Source organism: Cibotium barometz, chromosome 1 (assembly GCF_041138505.1).
Source record: "Cibotium barometz isolate CiBa-2024 chromosome 1, ASM4113850v1, whole genome shotgun sequence".
Lineage (NCBI taxonomy): Eukaryota > Viridiplantae > Streptophyta > Polypodiopsida > Cyatheales > Cibotiaceae > Cibotium > Cibotium barometz.
Genome location: NC_141046.1, coordinates 66,026,914 through 66,047,460, shown reverse-complemented (window position 1 = coordinate 66,047,460; position 20,547 = coordinate 66,026,914). Strand labels below are relative to the sequence as shown.

The 20,547-nt window shown below is 43.7% G+C and overlaps 1 pseudogene; it reads right to left on the bottom strand.

The window, feature by feature from the left end:
* Positions 1 to 916: 916 nt before the first annotated feature.
* LOC147642339 (phospholipase D alpha 1 pseudogene) lies at positions 917 to 2,636 on the bottom strand (annotated as a pseudogene).
* Between the last annotated feature and the right edge of the window lie 17,911 nt (positions 2,637 to 20,547).

The window sequence follows — 20,547 nt, the reverse complement described above, 5'->3', positions numbered from 1 at the left end:
TGGAAAAACCAATGGCGGCATATAATTGCACATCACTGATTATATTAATAAGCGTGAATGAGTAATGTTCATGGGTGACAATTGTAGGTGAAAGACCTAGTGATGTGTAGCATGGGGGTACCAGCAGTAGAAGCAGGGATACAGGGGGCACGTGAGTATGGAGTGTGGCCGGTAAGGTAGATGCCCGAGGTCATTGCTATATATAAAGGTTGGGTGATTAAACATGGTATGCCAAGCTAGGTTTATTTTTGGTATTCTTGAGTTCTTCTTCTCTCTCAAGTTTTTTGCATGAAGCTTGATTCAGAGATCTAAAGCTTCTTGCATGGAAGCCTCATAGTATGCACACATACTATCCTCTTTAACACCTTGAAGACCATGAAGAATACTACCTTCTTTAAGTAACACATAAGTTATGGGTCGATAAAGTTACCCATATGGAATCTTTTTCCGTGAGAAGCTCCTTAAAAGTGGCTTCACCCAATCTTACCCTTCATTAAGTTGCCCTTTAAGGGTGCACGTATATATACTACCCAATTTAACACCTTGAGGTCCATGAAAAATACCAAAATAAAAGATTAGGCTCACATAGTACTTGATTTCCCATGTGTGTGTGTGTGTGTGTGTGTGTGAGAGAGAGAGAGAGAGAGAGAGAGAGAGAGAGAGAGAGAGAGAGGTCTACTTCATAATATAATGCTAGAGTTAGTTCAAACAAATATAAAAAATAACTTCATGGAAGTTTGTTCAGTACATCAGCTTCATAAACTCAAGGAAGGCATTTGATGATAACCATTAAGGTGTTCACAATCTTGAAAAACTCTTGGCATTAGCATCTTAAAAAATAGATAAAAGGCTTTCAATAATGCTTTATAAAGCATGTCTTTATCACAAATCCTAGTATTATTGAAGAATCCAAAAATGTTCAAATCCTAGTATTATTGAGGAGTCTAAAAATGTTTGTGAGCAAGACTATCCCAAAAGAAATGACATCATACAGTAAGAAGGGGGGGTAGTGTGGCTGTATGTGTTCCTAAGACTCGAGCTTTGGTATCAGGAAAGGTCTCATAGCCAAAGAGGGATTTCAAATCACCATTGGACTTGATGGTTATGGGATATGGCAATAGATGACCAAGCATAGATGACCAAGCATTGGACTTGATGGTTATGGGATATGGCAATAGATGACCAAGCATATCAACGAGGGTGTTTTGAGTGTAGAGGTCCCATAGATGCTGAGATGTGGCTTGAACCTTGCTAATGCACTCTATGCTTTCCGGGTGCAAGAAGTCATCATGAAGCTCCCTAGATGTTCATACCAGAGAGAAAGACGAAAGCCATGGACTTGTCCTCTAGGCCGTTTTGCAATTGTTTTATTAACATGATGGTGTGGTTGATAGGCGCCCATTGCAATCTCCGAGTCGCGAGCACCATCCATGGAACGTTGGTTACAATTGGCAGAACCAATTTACCAATCATGGTCTTGGCGTGCACATAGATCATGAATCGCCGTTGGAGTTGAGCAATAGCGTAGTGTGAGCCTGGCCTCGGAGCTTCAATAGGGCGGTATTCGTCCGGGTGCGGAACTTCTCGGTTGCCCAAGCAGAAGAAGTTGAGGTAGTCGGTGGGCTTTGCCTGGCCGCCCATCCCTTTGGCCTGGAGCGCTCTTGCGATTCTCTTGTGCATCATCTCCATGGTCATGCTCTGCCAGTGTAGAATGTCTTGGACGCTGGAGCTCTCGGGCACCCCCTCCGGCCACATGGGGACCACAATGTAGACTGCGAATCTCTCTCCTGCCTCGATCTTGCTCACTATTTTGAGGGTGAGTTCCATGGGGATGAGCTGCAAGGCTCCGGAGTCTTTGTGCGCGCTCCAGGAAGCGGCGCCTCCCACGAAGTACTGATTTTCCATGTAAATGAAGTGTTTGGCGCGCCAATGTAAGCGTCTTGAATGCTGCGATCTATTGTATGCTCCTTGCCGGAAACTAGCCCCGTGGCGGCGGCGATGTCAGGGTCCAGAGGGAACCCAACAACGCCTCCTTCCTCGATAGATCTAAAGATTTGCGCATTCCAGGCTTCTTCATCATCCTCTGCTATGATTTCTTTAGGGGGCCAGAGAACATTGAGCTCTTTGATGTTTAAGAGGGCGCCTCTCTTGCCTTGGCGCCGCCATCGCTGCTCGAAATTTTAGCGGATGTCCCATGCGCAGGGGCCTTCCACCATGGCGTGCACATCGTGCCACGGCTCCCGCGGTCCGCCCATCCTGTGAGAAGCCCCATCGAAGTTGGTCTGGTGAAAATCGTCCTTGTGGGCGGGCGTGCCCAGCGTGTGGAAGAGGGAGTGGGATTGCGTGTCGTAGCGCCCGTCGCAGAGGTCAATCCCGCCCACGATGCCCAGCAGCTTGCGGGCGCCGCGCACCTTCTTTGCATCTTCTCCTCCTGATGCTTCTCCTTCTTCCTTGTCTTCTGAGAGAGCCACGTCCACCACCACGGCCTTCTGGTGGTGTGTGAACATCAGACCCGTCTTTAACCCTTGGACTAGGCTGGACTCGTCGTCCGGATTGCGAGGACACAGCACGCATTGCACCTTCGTGTCGGCAAAGTAAGCCTCCGTGTTCTCGTCATGCGTGTGCATGATCCCTGTCGTTTTCGTTTTCGGCTTTGAGTGGATGACCATGAGAGCATTCTAGAGCAGTTGAGAGCTAGAGAGGGTGCTGCTAACTAGATCTCTATCTTGATAGTGACTAAACTCAGACTAGCTGGGTTAGCTCACTTACATTGTACTTAGATTTTTTGAGAGTGACTAATCTCAGAATAGCTGGGGTAGCTCATTTTCAAAATACCTTGATCTTTTGAGTTAGTGGCTAAACCCAGAGTGGCTGTGTTAGCTCACATTCTGATGTACTTAGTGATGTTTATATCATTTATGAGTTTTCTCATTATTGAGGATCATTGCATATTAGTTGATATTCATAGTTTTCTCATTATTGAGGATCATTGCATATTAGTTGATGTTCATAGTTTTTTGATTTTTTAATACTTTGGCTATCATATCGTTTGTTGAAAATCACCATCACCATGTCCTCCCCACATGTTTGCAAAGTTTGGTCCCTATCGGAGCATGTTTGGGTACGATGGTATGGGGAAGGTCCGGATTTTCCATGGCCTCTTAAGCACCTCTACCAATCCAAACATGCCCCGATTGTGACCAAACTTTGCAAGCATGTGGGGGTGGGTCCCCCCACATGCTTGCAAAGTCCCCATCGGAGCATGTTTAGGTACGATGGTATGGGGAAGGCCCGGATTTTCCATGGCCTCTTAAGCACCAAGAGACTTGAAAAATCCGCATTGGGCGCTAATTACCAATCCAAACATGCTCCGATTGTGACCAAACTTTGCAAGCATGTGGGGGTGGGCCCTCCCACATGCTTGCAAAGTTTGTTCCCCATCGGAGCATGTTTGGTTACGATGGTATGGGGAAGGCCCGGATTTTCCATGGCCTCTTAAGCACCAAGAGACTTGAAAAATCTGCACTGGGCATTAATTACCAATCCAAACATGCTCTGATTGTGACCAAACTTTGCAAGAATGTGGGGGTGGATCCCTCCCACATGTTTGCAAAGTTTGGTCCCCATCGGAGTATGTTTGGTTACGATGGTATGGGGAAGGCCCGGATTTTCCATGGCCTCTTAAGCACCAAGAGACTTGAAAAATCCGCATTGGGCGCTAATTACCAATCCAAACATGCTCCGATTGTGACCAAACTTTGCAAGCATGTGGGGGTGGGTCCCCCCACATGCTTGCAAAGTTTGGTCCCCATCGGAGCATGTTTGGGTACGATGGTATGGGGAAGGCCCGGATTTTCCATGGCCTCTTAAGCACCAAGAGACTTGAAAAATCCGCATTGGGCGCTAATTACCAATCCAAACATGCTCCTATTGTGATCAAACTTTGCAAGCATGTGGGGGTGGGTCCTCCCCACATGCTTGCAAAGTTTGGTCCCCATCGGAGCATGTTTGGGTACGATGGTATGGGGAAGGCCCGGATTTTCCATGGCCTCTTAAGCACCAAGAGACTTGAAAAATCCACACTGGGCGCTAATTACCAATCCAAACATACTCCGATTGTGACCAAACTTTGCAAGCCTGTGGGGGTGGGTCCCCCCCACAGGCTTGCAAAGTTTGGTCCCCATCGGAGCATGTTTGGGTACGATGGTATGGGGAAGGCCCAGATTTTCCATGGCCTCTTAAGCAACAAGAGACTTGAAAAATTCGCGCACTGTGTGTTAATTACCAATCCAAACATGCTTTGATTATGAGTAAACTTTGCATGCATGTGGGGGTGGGGTCCCCCCACATGCTTGCAAAGTTTGGTTCCCATCGGGGTATGTTTGGGTACGATGGCATGGAGATTTTCAACAAACAATATGATAGCCAAAGTGTTAAAAAATTTAATAAAATCAAGAACATCAACTAAAATGTAATGATAATAATGAAAAAACTCATAATGATATAAACATCAAATAAGTACATTAGAATGAAAATGAGCTACCCCAGCTAGTCTGAGGTTAGTCACTGCCCATAAATCTAAGTACAATGTAAGTGAGCTAACTTTGCTAGTCTGAGTTTAGTCACTATCAACGGCAACCCAATCAAAATCGTCATCTCTAACTGCCGGTCGACGTGCGCATCGAGGCTACTGTACACGTCGAGGAGGCTGTGCCGGCTGCGGGGGTCTCGTCGAATGTCTGTGGGGAGGTTTGCCTCAAAGGCAAGATCGTGAGCTGGTGCCGGTGTACTCGGGAGCTCACGAGTCCCAAAAGCTGCTATAGCCCTCTCCCTCTCTCTACGTCGTGCTAATGCAAGACGTCTCTGTCTGTAAACCCAAAATCTATAATCTGCAATGGTACATGTCTGCCACTCTGCTTGTGTAAGCTCCTCTGCTATAAGGGCACGCTGCTCATGAGAAGCAGCACTGCTGCTAGCCCCATCACCCGAGGTGCCACTAGGACCAGCACCACCCACACGCTCGTATGCTGTGATCTGGCTCTCGTGTAGGACTCTCTGGTATGCATCAAACTCATGTGAGCTCCACTCAATCTCTGGAGGCACCTCAGGCTCCTGATCTCTATCATCGAAGGCATCGAGTCCCAAGTCAGTAGAGCTGATGTAAAATCAATAGGCCTGCTAGTCCTAGCATCTACTCGAACGAGGCCTGGGTGAAGATCATCAATGCCCAAAACTTTGTATGTCGCTAGGTCGACGCGTGCACAGCAAGAGGGACATGCTGAGAAGCGTACTAGCTCGTGGGTGATGCAAGACAAATGGAAAAAATGTCCACATCCCAGGGCATATCCACCAGTAGTGTCAATGTCCTCGATACATAGAGCGCAGCACGCATCACGTAGGAAGGGTGGTGCATCCTGAGGGAGAGGTCGTCGAAAAACCTCTGTAAAACAGGCCGTGGATATAAAGGCAAGTAAGGCACTGTCACGTCCGAGGATCTGCGGAACTCTCGAAGATGCAGCATCAACTGCTTTGCCCTATGCTGGGCAATCCGCTTCATAATCTGGTGATGCTGCGCCTCAACTCTAGAGCTCTCTACCTCGGTCCAAGCCTATGCAAAAAAGTAAAGCATAAAAATAATTGATTAGTCTCTCTCATTAGGTATTACTTGAAGAAATTCATAAATTAGGACCTTAATTATAACTCTTTTACGTGCAAGAGAAACCTACCTGCTGGATGTTAGACTCTCTCACATGCCGTGCCTCTGCAGTAGCTGCCTCTGCCGTCTGTAATGCAGCTCTAAGGCGGTCAATCTCTGCTCTCGTCTCTACCAACTCCTGAGTGAGTCTCTCAGTGGTAGGTGTGGGACTCTACGTGACACAATCAACCATGTCGCTCATGTAAAAATATAGAAAAGTACATGATCATGCAATTTAGGGTTTGCAAGATGTACGCTCTGGATTTTAGAGTTAGTGAAACATACGGCCAAGATACACACTTAATTTTAGGGTTGGTGAAGGATCGATGGCTGAGATTTGATATTAGTATCTCGTTCGAGGTACATGGACGGCTTTGATTTTAAGTCAGTACCACGACCAAGGTATGTCGACGGTTGAGATTCATTATATACCTCGATCGAGATATTTAAACGGCTGAGATCGCATCTTCCAACGTGCCTAAATGGACGGTGGAGATTGCGTCTCTGTAACTTGAATGAGATATTTGGACGGTGAAGATTGCATCTCTGTATCTCGAACGAGCTATTTGGACGGTGGAGATTGTATCTCTGTATCTCGAACGAGGTATTTCAATGGTCAAGATTTGATCTCAATATCTTGTTCGAGATATGTGGACGGTGGAGATTGTATCCCTTTACCTCGAACAATGAATGGCCAAGATTTGATTTTGATATCTCGTTTGAGATATGTGGACGGTGGAGATTTGCTAGTCAAATATGCCTAGGGGGATACAGCGTGGCCCTGATGTGGATCCGAGTGGCATAGATATCTTGATCGAGATAATATGGCGGCGGTGACATGTAGCGGTGACTAGAAACCCGAACCTGCTAGCGTGGCATTAGTTGGTATCTCGATCGAGATATGTCGCTTTAGGCTTGGAAGGCACGTGTCGTGTTTAAATTCACGACGATATCACGATCGAGGTACTCCGCCCGAGATACGTGGATGTCCAAATTTTAGAGAGAGTGAACGAAAGTGAGTACCCTCATCTTGCAACCTCCCTCGTATCAGCCTAAACCATGGTAAATGTTACAAAATAATCAAAGCCATGTATTAAAATTGCTCCCTACGTTTTGCCAGAAGGGATGAATTCGACGGTGCTCATTGATAATATCAGCGGCCTCGCATATGGTTGCAAGGAGAACGCCGTGAAAAACCAAAGTTTCGCCCATGATCCTTGAGCAAAGATGTTAAGGCAAGATAAGGACGAAGTAAGGAGCTACTAAATGTTGAAAGCTGCGTTATATTGAAGGCACTGCAATGCATTAATGAGAAGGTAATAATGGGTAGAGGGAGGAGGGTTTGTTGTGAAGCCATATAGTAATGCGGATCTGGGTTAGCAGCTGCGTTGCTGGAGTCAAAGGGCCGTCTTTGAAGCAATAACGTGTACCTTTCGTTCACTCCTAGATCAACGCGGCCTCGGTAGTCTTCGAGCCTGGTCGCGTGGGACTGCCCACCTGTTACCCAGCCGGGCAGGGCAAAAAGCCAGGTTGGCCGAATTGCTAGTGGTCGCGTGGACCGCACAAAAAAATGTACATTTTTTTTTTGGGAAAAAAAACAGAGGAGAGAGCCAGAAAGAGAGAGCCCGCAACCTCTGCTTCTTCCCCTTGCGTGCTGCAGATCAGGGGCGACTACGTCTTCAGACAAGTGGGCAACGCTCCTCAGATTAATGTTTTCCTGCATCCCTATGTGCCACGCCACCTGCTGCGTACTTGCCTCAAGGCCCTCTCAATATCTCTCCAGGCTGGACTCTGAGAAGCCAACTGGTTCCTGCTCATTGACTTTTTGACTACGAAGATTCATCCTCAAGGCAAGCACGGTCCCCCCTCTCTGCTCTCCAGGCTAGTTCGCTGCTCCCATGCGACCCGACTCTTCTTATCCTAGCGTCTCATGAGAGCCTGAGGCAACTTGTTCCTGCTCATTGACTTTTTGACTACGAAGATTCATCCTCAAGGCAAGCACGGTCCAGAAGCTTTTACTGTCAAAGGAACAGTTAAAGTATTTCATGTCTGCACGATCGAATCTAGAAGATGAAGGCATACCACGTTTCTTGCGTGAGTGACTTAGAAACGCACTATCATTAATATAAACGTCGCCAGTTGCGTACGAAACTTTCCACGTCAATCAATGTATCTTTTTTGGGTTTTTTTTACCCCACTGGCCTCGATAAAAGCATTTTTTTAAAAATCGGTCGAAATAACACGTCTTCTTGGCTAAATTTACATATTTTGCCAATATTTTAGCTAAAAACTAATTAAATTTGAATCGTTTTTTTAAGGGTTTGATATATTTCTTGCTGGTTTTTCCAAATTTCAGTGGGTAAAAATAGAGTGAAATGTCGTTTTTGTCGAGCCCTCAAACTTTAGCTTCACTCTAGAAAAGCATGAAAAATTTGAAGAAAATAGCCATACTTTTCCAAAACTCCTTGTTGAGAATTGACTCTTTCGAATTTTCATCTAGTAATTTTTTCAAGGTCCGGCATCCGCTTTTTGAACATTGCAGTGTCCCCCCGAGAGAGTATAACCACTTTTTTACATTAACTTCTCTTAGGAATTGTGATACATTTCACCAATTATCATAATCTGACTTCAAAACATTAGCCAAATAATCTCATGCCAAACTATTCCTTACCCAAATCAAACATACATTTCATTTTGTCAATGATATGCTCTTATTAGGCTTCAAACTAAAACTATGCTCTCATTACTCAACAACTCACTAGGGCTAGTTGCTTACCCCACAATTTAGCCTATTTTCAATATGTGAATATAAAAACATGCTTGTGCACAAGTGGATTTATATAGTATACACTGTTTTTGATTGATGATGTGTGTTCTTTGGAAGGCCTAATTTATATATCATCGCAAAGTTGTCATTGTTTTTTATTAATCATGTGTGTTCTTTGGAAGGCCTAATTTATATATCATCGCAAAGTTGTTCATGGTTCTTCTACTTCATACTTTTGTTTTGCCTTCCTTACATGTATATGTTATCCTTAGAATCCATTTCCTCTTGTATCTATCCCTTACTTCTGAAAGTCCAAATTGCCACATGGAAAACTTAGGGTAATAAGGCGAATTGTGAATAGAAAAGTGAGTGGATAGAAGGTTTTGAGAAGTAGAGAGACACCCTCCACACACTTGGAAGGTCACGAGAAGGAAAAAGTTGAGGCTTGAGACAATCTCCATGCACTTGCAAGGTGAGGAGAAGAAAAAAGTTGAGACTTGAGACAATCTCTTGAGGAGAAGAAAAAAGTTGAGACTTGGGAGACAAGAGGATTTTCCTCTCAAAAGGCTTGGAGGGGAGTGGCAAAACACACACACACACACATAACTCTCTATCTTGAGATTAGAATAAGATTTTTTTACACACTAGACTACAAGCTAAACACTTTTTGGATCACCTCTTTGATATGGTTTTAGAGATAACATGGAACCATTGGTCATTATAGATAGATATATTTGAAGAGCTTTCACATTAGGGCATGGCCACTTGGGTTATACTTTATTTGTTGTTGGAGCTTAACCTTCTAACTTGGGCAGTACCTAACCCTTCAAACTGGGTTAGCTAACTGAACCTTGGGCATTGCTTGTATCATAGGGAATAGTTTTCAATGGTATTTTGGCAAATTAAATTGCTAAATTTTTTTGGAAAAATATAGGATTGGAATGCCATAATATAGGTTTGGTGGAATTCAAAATCATCATATTTTGAGGCCCTAAAAAATTAGGAAAAATTAGAAAAAAATCATGATAATTATTTTTCTCGAGAATTTATTATTTTTGAGAGTTATTTAATGTTGAAGTACGTTTTCTCGTGCTGACATTAGATAGATGTGGGTTATTCGCATATTATTAATACGATTGTACATCGTATTAGTCGTTATTTCTGCTTGGATTAATTCTAAATAATGTTTTCATGATTTTTTACCTTTGTTTAGCCATTCTTTTTGGACATGTTCCTTAATTTCTCTTTATGGCTATAATATGCGTTCAAAGTGTGTTTCACCTTTGACACTTTTCCATGATAATTTATTTTGCACTTATTTAAGTGTGGTTTGTGCTTAATTTCTTAAGCCTAAGACAAATTCTATCATCATGGGTCAGTTGATCGGTTTGTTTTGGTGGATTTTATTGGATGTTTTCCCAAAGTCTTGTTTGGCTGATTCCTAAAGATATTGGTAGGGAATGAGTTGGCTAACCTATAGACTTTTGGTTGGGTGATTTAAGTGCTCATTCGGGGAGCCTGAGCCTTAACTTACTGATCATAGTAGATTGACACACTAAAATGTTATAACAATTTCAAATTGGCTTCTTTTTCTTAAAACCTCAAATGTAAGGGTGACATCTATAATACGTGGATAGGTCTACTGACACCTGCAAAACACATATAGGTTAACAATGTTAGTTTGTCTGTTTGTATGGATGCAGGTAACAAGATCTTCCCTCTGTAGTATTTGGGTTAAAGTGAGGCATTTTCGTCAGGTTCCCTGCTACAAATTCTATCTTTCAATGATTGGGTCAAAATCATTGCTACTACTGACAAGGATAAGGGGGATGCGGTCATCTCTGATTTTCTTACCCAAATCCCTTTGATTACAAAAACCTATCACACGGATTTCACTACCTTTGCAACTAAAGGTGTGGAGTTATCCAACTTTCTAAAGATGCTATGTGGGCTTAACCCTGCCTTCTTAGCTACCCATGCTACCCCAAGTATCCCCCCAACAGGTAGTATCTTTTAACAAAGACCAAGCTGCTTTGGAAGCCATTAAGGATTTTAAGAAGGATATGTGCTCCTTGAATGAATCGAGTCTGCTGGAGATGGTCCCAAAGTTTCTAAAATCTACCATTTTCTAGCACCTAGACAGATTGAGGTGGAGTTTGCTGGAGTTAACATCACCAACTTTGAACACTTATTAATAAAAGCTTCCTGGATCTAATCCAAGTAGAAACTCGGGATTTTCTAGCCAACCTACCGGCTTCTTCCCTTGTAGTATTTGGGTTAAAGTTGAGAAAGCTAATATTGTTGGAGTCGGACAATGAGTATTGCTTTTTTGTTTTTGATGCAACATGTCATCAACTATTGTTTAGTTATACATGATTCAGCTTTGTACTTGATTCTTGTACTCCATTTATAATGACAAAATGGTTGGGTGTTCTGAATATTTTGTATTCAACTATGTTTATTATATAAGTAATGTTAGCTACACACACACACACCTAAACACAAGGAAGGCCTTTGGCTGACGTGACCCACCATTTTAGTCGGCTTAGAGTCAAATTACTATCATCCCTCACTGTCATAGTGTGCACTTGCACGGACAGGTGTAATAAGAAGGGATGTAGTGATTTTGACTGGGGTTATGACTCACAATCATGGTGCTTTCTGTAGCGGACTGTTTTCAAGTTGTCATGAATACCAAATTACTCTGATCTAAACATAGATTTTACCGCTTTTTCATGGGATTTAAGTTCGAATAGAGCACCTCCCCTTTAGAGCATGTCAACATGTTCTAGCCTGCTTCAAGGAAGAAGAAATCTGCAAGAAGATTCTATCTTCTACCAACAATGAGGCATTTTTGTCAGGTTCCTTGCTACAAATTTTATCTTTCAACAATGACTGGGTCAAAATCCTTGCTACTATTGACAAGGATAAGAAAGAGGGGGATGCGGTCATCTCTGAACTTCTTACCCAAATCCCTTTGATTACAAAAACCTATCACACGGATTTCAGTACCTTTGTAACTAAAGGTGCGGAGTTATCCAACTTTCTAAAGAAGCTATGTGGGCTTAACCCTGCCTTCTTAGCTACCCAAGTATCCCCCCAACAGGTAGTATCTTTAACAAAGGCCAAGTTGCTTTGGAAGCCATTAAGGATTTTAAGAAGGATATGTGCTCCTTGAATGAATCGAGTCTGCTGGAGATGGTGCCCAAAGTTTCTAAAATCTACCATTTTCTACCACCTAGACAGATTGAGGTGGAGTTTGCTGGAGTTAACCACCACCAACTTTGGACACTTATTAATAAAAGCTTCCTGGATCCAATCCAAGTAGAAACTGGGGTTTTTCTGGCCAACCTACCGGCTTTAATGTTGGAGGACTACAGGTTGAACACCATCAAAGGTGTTCAATACTTGGACATGGGGAATTACTAAAATCCCCGTTCACTATGTTCTTTCTTGACTCCTCCAAATTCTCTTCACCTACAGGGATCTATGGGAGAATAAGGGTACAATGGTGTTTACTAAGGCTAATGTAGATTATTATTCAGAAAGTATATGGAACATATCTAGGCCTTATCTTAAGTGTGCCTGCAAATTTCTTGACCCTAAAGCTTCATGTGAATCTAGTATTATATGGTTTGACCACGTATTTGGTTTTTCCTTAATCACTTGGAGGATATGTTCCCAGATAAGCCTATTATGTATCATCTATCCTTACCATGTTCTTGGCTTGGTGGACAAGCCAAAATCTGGTCCTGGCTCAAATCTCATTTATCTATTTCAAGAACATCATGGTAGATATTTTGAAAGAGCTAAAGGGGGATGAGCCGGGTGTACCGTTCTTACTACCTATGGGAATTTTAAGGGAGTTAAAACCATCTCTAACTTACTTAATCCTTGTATTGAAGATGAGTACTCACCCATCACCTTTGAAGAAGCCTTCTTTACCCCTTGGCACACCTAGCTCTTTTACTTCTTTTGTCACCCCTTCTTGTTCTTCAAGCTATAATAGGGAAACGTTTAAAAATTTTACTGGAAGAGGGAAAGGTAGTGGGTTTTCAGTCAGAAACCTTCAGGAATTCTAAGATTGTAATATTTGTTTTCAGGTTGTGAAGGACATAACAAGAAGGAGAAATCTTTGTACTTTGAATGAACCTTTTCAAAGCTCCTTTGTCCATGGTGGCTTTGTCAATAAACTTTTTGACTTAGTAAATCCTAAAGACGTGTTTGCAGAAGCTTTTAATTTAGTGTTAAACAATCATGAGTGATGATTTAGTGTTTGTTGTTCCTATGCAGTTATCAAAAAGAGGAATTGTGCAGATACTTTGGCTGCTCGACGGGCTATTGTGGTGGCCAACCATAAGTAGCTCCAAAATGAAGGGTGAGGTGAGTGCCACATCTCACATCCTTTCCATAGCACCACATTTAGAGTTGGCTTCTAGTAGTAGACAATAACGGTTTAGATGCTAATGAGGCTAGTGCTTTATGGGTGAGTAGTGGTCCTGTAGCACTAGACAAAACCAATAAAGCCTTGATAGAAAGGTTTTGGGAGGATATTTGTCATGCCTCACCAGTTCTCAAAAAAGATTTGTGTAAGAGAGTCATAAGAGGAGTGTTCATTGAGCACGGTGCTTGCTTTATTGAAATGACCCAAACTGAGTGTATTCTCAGTTTGTGGCATCATTTCTAGGCAAAGGTCATTTGCAAGGTGTAAGCATTGGTTTGTGAGGTGCTCATGACAATGTGACACACTTGTCCTAGTTGAGCTACCATGTTGAGTTCCAATTGTTTTATGATGTGTTTCATTCTCTTAATAGTAGGATAGAGAATTGTCTTGTAGTCCTTGTGATTTCATCCACTCTCTTTTGTGTGCATGCACGGAGAATGCCCATTACCATATGATGTCTTGTGTGGAGAGAACTTGCACATCATGTGGTTCGCTTGCATGGTTATAGATGGTAGATCCTTGATGTGAGTGACCAAGAGATAGTGACATGGCGGCATTATGAGTATGTGACACATTAGCTCTAGAGTGGTGGTGGAGGGAGTCCAAGAAGTTACAGCACACTCATTGTGCCAAGTGGTAGGTTATCAGTTCTGAGAATGCTTAGTGGAGTTTCCTATTAGTGTGGTTGTCTCTGTGTGGTTGATTTTGTAGAGAACTACACATTCACTCCTTTCCAGGAGATACAATCCAAGTATTACTCCTTAAATCCGGTAATAGTTATATTTTATATTATTTGTTTCATGTTTGCGCTATATTACTTAATTGGTATTTATGACCTAATCATCTCTCCCCCCCTAAACTCACCATATTACAATTATGGTCCACATTAGCTATTGGCATGTAGAGGCACATGTAGATGGGGTAGCGAGCACCCCGAAGGCCTGTGCCATTGTTCAAGAGTATCATTTTTACATCAGTGTGATGATCACTCACATGATGCACATTTTGTGCAACATTGTTTTTGGCTCCATAATGATGTTTTACAAGATCATAGGGTCACATGATGACAACAATGGGTTTGGTGCAAAGTTTAAGTCGGCCACGACAATCCTATTAGCTTTTCAAGTGGTACTTATAGTTCTTAAGGATTTGTAAATAACCTAAATTCACTAGAATATTTTAAAGAAAATACTAACCAAGAATTATTTTCATGGGTTTATAGGTGGCATGTTTAGTCTAGTATCTGAGTGATTTGGAGCTTCTTTGACTGCTCATTGTACTATAATTGCGACATCGAAAATTTGACGTTTGAAATTTTTAATTTTCGATCGAACCATATGTTTAAGTGCATGACCAAGAGCACTCTGATGTTTCATTTGAAGAGCTCAATGTCAAATTCCTTTACCAAGTGGGTGAGATTAGCCAATTTGAGTGAAAAAATTATTGTTTTTTGTTACAAAAAAACTTGAAAGGTGATCCAATGTGAGGACCTTTATTGTAGAACCACCCAAGTGTTTCTACTTGTTCCTCGAAGAACTGAGACACTTCGTGTAGGTAAATCTACTAAGTTGGCGCGTAGATATTGTGGACCATGGACGATTTTGAGAAACGAGTCAGAGATGTGGCTTATAAGTTAGACTTACCACAAGATTATCGTGTCCACCCAGTACTTCATGCGAGTCGATTGAAGTGTTATCTTCATGATGGCGATAATTTATTTCATGGTATAATTGCTTTATAGGAACTTGATCAAGAAGATCATGGACCAGAATAGATCATGCAATGAAGAGAAAGACGATTGCAAAATCGTACTCCGGGAGTTCCTTGTAAAATGGAAAGGACATCCCTTGATAGATACAACTTAGGAAACAGAGTTTCACTTTAGTAAGCGTTATCCTTCGTCTGTCATCAAGGACATTGATTCCTAAAAAGGGGAAGAATGTTAAGACCCTTACACGTGGCAACACGTGGGATGCGTACACACCGATATACGGGATTTACACGCCAATAATGCATGGGCATTAGGACTTGTTTGGGGTCTTCTTGGGCCCTTTTATTTGGACACTTAGTGAAATGCTTAAAATGCTAATCAAGCTTTGACCAAGCTAGTGGCCTAGGCCTAAAAATGCATTTTTCCTTTTCTACAAAAAAGAAAATAGGCCAAAAGGTGATCTAATCATTAGATCTTCTATCCTTGGGAAGGAATATGGGCCTAACTGCCTTTTTGTCTTGTAGTGAAGTACCTTTCACAAAGAATGTTTGAAAATTTTCGTCACTTTGTTCCCTCCCTTTTTGGAGGTGCTGCAGATCCCACTCTCTCTCTACACTCTCTCTCTAAAACGCGTTTAGGGTGTTTTACTTGGGTAAGGGCTTCTTTTTCTCTCTCTAGGAGCCATGGCCTGCAGATCTGGACCTCCTACTCCATCATCCTCTCCACCAGCTCTCATGGAAGAGCTCACCATCCCCTCTTGTGAAGGTACAGATCTACACATCCTTGCAAGCTGAAGCTCTCCATCTCCATCACTAGCAAGCTCTCCATATCTATCATCCTCTCCACCAGCTCTCATGGAAGAGCTCACCATCCCCTCCTGTGAAGGTACAGATCTACACATCCTTGCAAGCTGAAGCTCTCCATCTCCATCACTAGCAAGCTCTCCATATCTATCTCCTCAAGGCCTCCATTTCCATCTCTGTATCCATCTGCATCTCCTCCACCTCCATCTCCATCACCATCTCCATCTTCATCTCCTCCATCACCATCCACATTTCCATCCTCCACCTCCATCCTCCATCTCCACACAGCAGGTATCAGTGATAAGGGATACAGGGCTTTGTATACTTGCATCACAGCACGTCTACGAGGCAAAGGAATGACACGATCTATACTTCCAACACCATACAGTATAGTTATGGCAAGGAAGTCAACAAACAACAATATTGCCGACTTGCTAGGCGGCTACAGATGGGTGGATGGTAGCATGCCAATGTCAAATTCAAAAGATTTTGCTTACAACAAGTTTAACAATGTTTACGTCGAGGTGGAGGCGCTTCAACGAGCTATGATTCAGTTTTATGATATGACATTAGAGAAGACGGATGGAAAGGCTATATTTGTCCTCAAATTGGATGAATGTCAGGTTGTAAAGGGCCAAAGGGTGGAACGTACAAGTCTGACACTCATGAGCAGGGCATTGAAGCGAAAGAGCTTAGACGGCGAAGATGAAACAGGTGATTACGGAGAATAACTTGCACACAAAGCGACGCAAGCAAGATTACTTTGGAGTGCAGTCTGAGAAGAACATATGGTGGCAGGCGGCATGGACCCTTCCGCACGAGGACCATGACAGTCTGAGGTGGTACTTCACCCGTACAGGTATTCAAGGAGTGATACACAGGCAATCAAATGGTGAAGTCTTGCATGTGCCTGGCACTGGTCACTTTGAAATAGAGTGGCACCTTGGTGGTGATCTCAAGACCCTCAATGGGAACTAAAAGCAGTGCTAACACTTTGTTTCCATGCATCTTTTGTTGTCATCCAAGGATGCCAAGTGTCGCAGTGTGGAAGGCCAAACAAGCAACCAAGGTGAAAGGTCGTAAGCAGGCAAGTGCAAAGGGCTCAAATCAATTACAAAAAGGGAAGGGTATGCACGTCTGGCTCAATGGAATTGTGAGCTGCAATCAAAGCAAGGCACCATCTCGCGCAGAGGAGGATGCTACTTGGAACCCTATTCTTTCAATTCCACTGTCGCGAGTACATGTGTGTACCTTGCATGCAAGACTTAGAATTCTGGACAAATTATTGATGCTCCACATCAATTATGCTTGGAACATGGAGCCAGAGTCACGGCGAGAACAGGGCATCCAAGAGCTTGAAGTTGTTTTATCATCCGTGGGGCTTCACGCAGGTGCTGTCACCCTCTCTAAGGATCACAAAAACCCATCAAGTACCCAAGATAACCCTAATAAGATATGTATGGGTGGTGCAAAAGCAAGACACCTGCTCTCAAACTATGGTGAGGCTCAAAGCCATACACATTTTGAATTATGGAAGCAGGTTTGTGATGTAACAACCTATCGAGGCAATGAGGCGACACTAGGATTGAAGCGTGCACATGTGTGGGAAGCTTGTGATGAGATGATGAGGCTTCTTGAGCGCCCGTATCTTGATGAAGCAGAGATAGCTACATTCAAGACTTCGATTGACAGATTCACAGAAGAAATGATCGATGCTTGGGGGGAAACTCATATAACACACTACATGCATATTCTCTATGCGCACAGTTCCTTCTTTCTAGATGAATATGGGTCTCTTGCACTCTGGAGCAACCAAGGCATGGCACGATCACATTACCAAGCCAAGGCGGCCTATTTTAAGAACACGGGTCATGGCGGTGGCAAGGTTCGCAGCAATGCGTTTCAGGAAATGTTCAATTGGTTTTACCGTGCACTTACTGGGAGAAAGGCCCAAAAGCGAGCCAGAAATTTGTCTTTGAGGCGCAAAATCATGAAGGTGGTAGGTGCAAGGCGAAAGAGAAGGGTGCAATGCGTCAATGGCACGTGAAAGAGCGAGGCAATGGCACAGTGGTCGACTAAGAAATGGCTGCGTGTGGTTACCCACCCAATAATTCTTGTTCGCCACTTTTTGGCGCGTTCATTGTAAATAGACTTTTTTGTAATTTTAGCCCCCTATAAATATCAGTGAGTTTTATAGTCATTTTTAAAAGTCTTGACTTGTGAGCTCTCTCTCTCTTCCTCTCCCCTTGACTCTCTCGCGCGCTCTCTTGTTAAAAGTAGTATCTCATGTGGGAACGAGTCTTAACAAAGGACATAAGTTATTATTTGATTTGTGCTACATGAGTCAGCCATTTCCATTGTGAGGGTATAAATACCCATGCCCACCCATTGTAATAACCATCTATTCATTGCTAAAGCACTTCAAGCCTTGTTCGTCAACTTCTCTCTCTCTCTCTCTCTCTCTCTCTCTCTGCGTCAACTTCACTCTCTCTCTCACTGCGTGTGTTAAGCTTCCGCATACACGATTCTGACATGGTATCAGAGCTCAGCTCTTGATCCTTGGCTGTACGCAAGGAGCAGTAGGCGCTCGTGATCCTCGGCTATGCACTCCGCACGAAGAAGAAGGTGAAGGGTGGGAATAGCGAGCATCTGCAGGCAGCCAACCAAAGTGAGCAAGGAGGCGGCTGGAGCTAGGTGTGCAATCTAGCGCAAGGGCAGCTGTGTTGAAAGGGCCTGCGTTTTTGTAGGCAGAGCACACAAGCGTTTTTTCTTGCAAGCAGCAGCCAGCATAGCCGAACAAAGAGTAAAGCAGTGCTTGGGTGAATACCACAAGCGGCTACAAGGCAGCGCCGGTGGTGATGCGCAGAGGAAGGCAGTAAGGAGCAAGGCGAGCAGACCGGGTCGACTGAGAAGAGGTGGACGGAGTTTTCGAGATGGGACTCCCGTGTTCGAGCAAGGACGACAAACTGAATGGCGACAATTATGCGCATTGGAACTTGATCATGAGGCTATGGTTTAGCAGAAAAGGCTTATAGGACATTGTTGATGGCTCGGGGGAACGTCCCCGAAGGGATAGCAATCGGTTCACACGTCTTCAGGAGGAGGAGTTTCTCAAATCTCTTGTGGATTGGGATGCTCACAATGCGAAGGCGATGTCGGCGATTGCAGAATCTCTCACCAAGGAAATTTCCCCTGCCATTCAGACTTTAAAGACTGCCAAGGAAATGTGGTCAAAGCTTGCAGAAATGTTTGATCGAGACTCAACAATGCGAGCAGTAACCCTTCTCGGCCAGTTGTTTTCCATCAGCCGAGACCTCTATGCAGTCATTTCTAATGAAGGCAAAGGTTATCCATGATCAGTTATCGGCTATGAATAGTGCGTTAACTAGTACCCAGTTAGCTGCCTTGGTTCTTACGAAGTTGCCTGAGGAGTACGAGATGGTCTCGAGGGCATTACGCTTACAAGTCACGAAGGAAAAGCTGGAATTTGATGATCTCAGCTCTTTTCTCATTGAGGAGGAAGCAGTGCTCATTTCCCAAGGCAAGATTCGAGTTCCGAAGGATGTAGAATCGGCACATGCTGCATCGGAATCCAATAAGAAGTCTAGGAGCCGTTGTTATAAGTGCGGAAAGCGAGGGCATTTGGCTCGGGATTGCAAATCCAAAGCTAAAGCTCAAGGCTCGACGAATGACAAAGGCAAAGGCAAAGCTGACGAGGATGACAGTGACAGTGATTCTACCAGAGATGCTACGGCGTCTGCCGGTGTGGCAAGGACTACACTGGCACATGCTCCAGCATTCTAGCTTGGTGGATGGATGCTACCACGTGCTTCAGCCAGAGAGAGGCATGTGAGTGGCAGAGAGGGGGACTAACCTAAGCTCCCATCAGGTGCATTGGAATCATGTGTCGGCATTCAAAGCACAGGCATCTGGCAAGGAACAAGCTTGATAATCTATGGACATGATGTGTTCACAGTGCATTGGTAGTAGACTATGGACGGGATGAGTTCCTAATTCATTGTGTAGCAGAATTTTGGGCGTCGTGTGTCGACAGTTCAAGGTTCAGAGGATTTTTTGAACGTGATGTGTTCACAGTTCAACGAATGGGGGATCATGAATGTGGAGTTGTCTGCAATTCATTATTCTATGTGGCAGCTGAAGCTCAAGATGGCATTCTTTGAGGAGACAGGTTGTTTGGTGCATTTTTCGAGGTGTACTTGGTATCCGGCCAGTACTGAGGTGTCCATGGTTGCATCTGCATCGACTTGGTTTCTTCATCTATGCCCACTATGAGCTACAGAGAGGGTGTTAAAAGTAGTATCTCATGTGGGAACGAGTCTTAACAAAGGACATAAGTTATTATTTAATTTGTGCTACATGAGTCGGCCATTTCCATTGTGAGGGTATAAATACCCATGCCCACCCATTGTAATAACCATCTATTCATTGCTAAAGCACTTCAAGTCTCTCTCTCTCTCTCTCTCGCTCGTGCATTAATATCTCACGCACATGGAGCCCCCAAATGATCCTCCCTCCAATACGCAGGATGACATTTTCAAAGACCTTGGGCCCTTACCGGTGGCACATAGAACTCAAATCCCAAACATTTACCCACAAGCCCAAATGGATCTGGAAGCTGAGCGTGTGAGGCTTGAGCGAGAGGCCCAAGAAGCCCAAGAACGCCAAGAAGCGGAGAGATTACAGAAAGAAGCAGAGGACATGGAGGCAGCTGAGAGAGCAAGAAAAGAACCCGAAGAGACCGTCAGAACACAGGAGGAGGATGAGGCAGCAAAGAAAGCACAGGAGGATGAGGCTGCCAAGAAGGCGGAAGAAGACGAGGCAGTTAGGAAGGCGGAGGTAGATAAGAAGGCTGCAGAAGAAGCTCAGGCCGCCGCAAGCAACGAGAGAAGATTAACATTCTTTGCTGCGGAGGAGGATTGGCGTAACAGAAAAGCTCGCGGATTTGTTGTTGACCTGCGAATGGCCGGATACGAAGATGACACAATTTTGGAAGCGGCTATACAAGGTCTTCGAGCAGAATATACAAAGAGGAGAAATGAAGACACAGTAGAAAGGGAGCACCTGCCGAGTAATAGGATTCTCAATGCAATGCTAGACAGAGTCTTG